General features: G+C 38.6%; 1 protein-coding gene across 1 annotated transcript in view; it reads right to left on the reverse strand.

Moving 5' to 3' along the window:
- inpp4b (inositol polyphosphate-4-phosphatase type II B) overlaps positions 1-1,920 on the reverse strand; it is a 179,077-nt gene extending 177,157 nt beyond the window's left edge. Inside the window, exon 1 of the mRNA XM_015035564.1 lies at positions 1,865-1,920. The gene's annotated coding sequence lies outside the window, so the exon portion shown is untranslated. The remainder of the gene's footprint in view (positions 1-1,864) is intronic.
- Positions 1,921-4,538: the final 2,618 nt, after the last annotated feature.

The following is a 4,538-nucleotide window of genomic DNA, read 5'->3' on the forward strand; positions in this document are numbered from 1 at the left end:
GGATGGATGGATGGATGGAGTTTTTTCTCAGTGTAAAACCAGTACGTCTTAAAAAACTTCGTCATTGTTAAAAACTGTTTTTATTAAAAATGTTTAGACATAACTATATTGCATTAAGAAAAACATGTTTTATTTTTAAAAATCACCAAGTCTTAGATGTTTTGACCATATTTTAATGGCCTAAAGACTGTTCTGCAGAAAACTGTTCCTTTTTTTGATTGAACCTTTTCTTTGAACCGAAGACACGTGAATAGATTTCAACTTCAATCAAGTTTGTTCCAAGAGTTATTTTAGGCATTCTGCTTGACAAATCTGTAACTATTAGAAACAGAACGTTTCACAAACAAGTAAAATGTGCAGAATGTCTCATTTATTCATTTAAATCTGTATTTACTTCCAAAGGTTTCAGCTAAACTGAAGTTAACTTCCACAAAGGCAATTCAAAGATGTATCACTAGCTAAATTAGCATTATTTTAACTTTGTATCTGCTTTAAAATGGACAGCAAAGCCGTTTAGTTTTACACTACACTACAAATGGGACTCAAACAGAAAATGGTTAAAAGCAAAGTAAAAGTAAGACAATTTATTTTTATTTTTTTAATAAATGGTGTCATTTAAATTGTAAAAACGAACAGAATGTGATCAAAGTTATTTTAAAAAGACTTCTTTCAGTTTGTTTCCATTTAGACAGACAAGGTTTTTTATGACAAATAAGCTGAAATTTATATGCAAAACTGGAACAACTCCTTTTTAATTATCACAGCAAAGCAAAGCAAAGCATTGTTCCAGTAAAAAATGTGTTTTCCTACAGTTATCTCATTAAATGTTAATTGGCTGTTTGTTACTGGGGAGGTTTGCTGCCACTCCCACACAAAGTGAAAACAGTTAAGACCCATTATACTAATTTTTCACCCCCGTGGAATATGGAACAGCTGCAGCTCTTTCACAAATACGAGCCCAGAGTTTTAATAAGAACTGGAAAAAACTCAAACACATGCATAAGATTCCCTCCTTAGATACCAGGGGCTTAGAAAACAAAATGCTCTGTAATGCATTTTATAGCTGTTACAAAAAGACAAGCAGCTGAAGCTTTGACATAAAGTTGATAAAACAAACAAGTCACTTTAAAAACAGACACTCCAACTTGTGAGCTGTAAAGGACTCGTTGACACAAGTTCAGGATTACTCGACGTTCTTCAGGTCCCTCTGGATCACAGCAAATTAAGAATAACTCCTTTAGAGCGAGAACAATGGCAACGATAAGATCTCGGGCCTCACTAGCATCCAGCCACAAAACCACCAAAGCAACTTCATGTTGATGCTCCTGAATCATCTTCTAAACTACCACTTCACACTGGTACATGCAGGAGACAGTTCATGAAAATGCTACCATCATTTGCCTCATGCAGCAGTTGTATTTTTATAGGAAACAGATCTGCAAATCGTTGTAAATTGAACACAAAGTGCCTCACAAATGTGCCTCATTAAACTGCATATTGCTTCCTAATTGCTTGTCAATTGTTTTTCATTTTGTTGGTCAATAAATTGTTCTTTGCATACGAGTGATTCTTTCTTAGTCAAGTTTCTTATGAGTTAAAGTCACAGTATATTTTTGGTCCTACTTAATGTGACATCAGAAAAGCACAAAGTGTGGTTTTTAAAAAACAGATACTTCTCGGTGTCATACTACCAAACATTTTCCATTGTTAGAAGAGTTTTACATGTCAGTAAAAATCTTTCCTCAGCACAATCAGCATGTGCCGACAGGCGACATAAGGCCACACTTTAGACACCCCAGCTAGTATGTGTTCACATAATGCATGTTATGTAAAAGTATAACATTTTGCAAGATTAGATACTTACCAATGCTGAACTCCAACTGTCGCAGCTTTGGAGTTATAGTCACAGCTGTTGGACAGAAAAGGAGAAAGAGAGAAAGAATAAGATCTCACTAATTAAGGTTCTTTTGATCTTTTAATCTTTAAAAAAAATTGAAAAATAACATGTTTTTCGCTTAAAGAAGATCTTGGAAAAGATCAATCTTTTTTATCTTTATCCTTGTCCATACCCTCTTATTTGTGCAGGGTTGTCCACCTCCAGCAGCCATTAGCCAGGAGGGAGGGACACCCTGGACAGGCTACCAGTTGAACACAGGCTGCTTTTCCATTCACCATACAATTGTGTAAATTGGAATTATGAAAATAAATTCACTTAATGGAAGCACAACTCACATTTTTAATAAAATGTTTTGCACTAGTCTGAAGTGATTTTTTGACTATCGAAATTAGAGTATTTAAAAAAAAAACTGAAATAGAAACACTTTTTTTTTACACCACCGAGTCCACAACCGGATGTTACTACTGACAGAAAAAGAAGTGGTAGGTGAGGCGTGTTTTTTTTAGTGACTTATCATGTGAACAAACTTATTCACATGTGATTTTGATTATGTTTCTTATTTAATGGAAACAGCAATTGCAAAAGTGTGGAGTTTTTTACATTAGAGGAATAGACAAAGTTTTCTGCACATTTGTAATGGAAACACAGGTACAGAGACACAATAATGCATACAAACTCATATATAAGGTCAACTTAGAGGAACCAGTTGACCTAAATGTCATATTTATGGGCTGTGGAAAGAAGTAGAGTACCCAGAGAGATCATACAAATGACATGCAGGACCTTCTTGATGCAAGGCAGCAGCTCTACCCTCTGCAGCCCAACCTGCTATATGTGCCAAACAACTTTAACCTGCAGTATTTCCCTGACATACTGTAACTGGGAGTGGACCTATTCCGGGAGGCCCATGCCTTCGTTTCCTTCTTCCTACATGTCAGGTCGGTCTCTTGTTTATCCACCCCCATGTTTTCTGTGTGACAGTGTGTGAGTAAATAAGAGCCATAACGTTCTAGTGTCTCTTTTTCCGCCCGCACACCTGGGAGCCTTCATTCATCAAGCCTCTGCAGTATAAATACCCACACACTGCCGCCCGCTGCTCACCGGATTGTCAACTCCCCTACGTGTTGCCACAGTGTGACTGAGAAGCAAAGTTCTGTTCCTATTCCTCACATTTCCTGAAATCCTTCACTCTGTATATGATCAAGTCTGTACGCGTTTCGTCTCCTGGCAGCCTCTTCCGGACCTTCATCCGGAAGAGGCATCCTCCCGACCAGTGCTCGTCGCGGTCTGTCTTTCCTGCTGCCTGCATTCTTCACATCCAGTCACATTGTGCAGCTCTGCTTTCATGTCGCTATCCAGATTCCTGCTCTGACAACTGGTCCACTCGCACCCTGACGGCGAAACACCGCAATGTCACAACATTCTCCAGTAAGAAGTACTTGAGTCATTAACTTTTAAAAGCAACTAAATCATCTCTAGCCAATAAGCTATCGGCAGCTAATAGGCCAAAAAAGAGATGGGGACAGAAGCTCAGATTGTGGAAACTATTTTAATAAGAAAATAGCTCGACAGCAGAGAAATGGTATTCTAAATTTCTAAGCGTGACAATCTCCCAGAACTGTTCGTTTACATTATGCAAAAAAAGCCTACAAACTTTGTCGGGCATTCAAACGAGAGTTCCTGGTATGGATTGTCCTTGAGGGCTCATGCCAAAAAAGATGAGCAGTGTACTGACTGCCTCTATCATCTGTCACCAGTGCTGTTTCTCATTCTTTGCTCTCCCAGTCCGACACCACCGCTCAAACACGAAGCAGATGAAAACGCCTGCAGGTTGGATCGACGGCCTTAGAGCACCGAGTGTGTTGCTGATGTGCCCACAGACACAACTGGCCTCTCTAAGGCTCATCAACTCCACTAATGGGCCACACATTCAGGGTGATTTCTGATTTATTGGAGCCACTAGAGTTTAGATAACAGACATTAAATGAAATGAGGATCATTTACAAAGGCTAGATAGATTTTGGTCATTTTGTTCTCTGGCAGCTGTAACTGTGCACTGATCAGATCAATTTGGTTCTGGAGTTTCTCACAGCAAAAACATGCCACTGAAATTTTCACTCTGCCTGGGCAGAGGTGTACAATACATATCTATGAATGTACATGTGAATAAGAACACTGCTGTTGGTGTTCTCACCAACAACAGGAATGAAGAGTACATCACCCAGAGAACAGACTTTAAAACGCTTCTGTTAGTTTACAAATCACTGAACGGCTTAGCCCCAAATTACATTAAAGATGTTGTATCAACCTTCCAGACCTCTCGGGTCTTCTGGTTCTGGTCTGCTCTGCTGCATTCCGAGGACCAAACATAGAAAAGCAGAATTCAGCTTCTATGCACCACAAACCTGGAACAAACTAACAAAAAATTTGTAAAACAGCTGAAAACACCAAGTTCCTTTAAATCAAGGCTAAAAAAAACACCTGTTTTTGCAAAGATGGCATTCAGTGACGAGAAGATGTTCATTTAGATGAGGTCAAATAGTGTTCTTAAAAGGTCAGTATTATGTATTCTCCAGGCACAAAGTCTCACTTTCTAGCACAACCAAGCTTCAGTTGTTATGAAAATGCCACATATATCAAA

Source organism: Poecilia latipinna, unplaced genomic scaffold, assembly GCF_001443285.1.
Source record: "Poecilia latipinna isolate Pla-1442-1.1 unplaced genomic scaffold, P_latipinna-1.0 Scaffold21, whole genome shotgun sequence".
Lineage (NCBI taxonomy): Eukaryota > Metazoa > Chordata > Actinopteri > Cyprinodontiformes > Poeciliidae > Poecilia > Poecilia latipinna.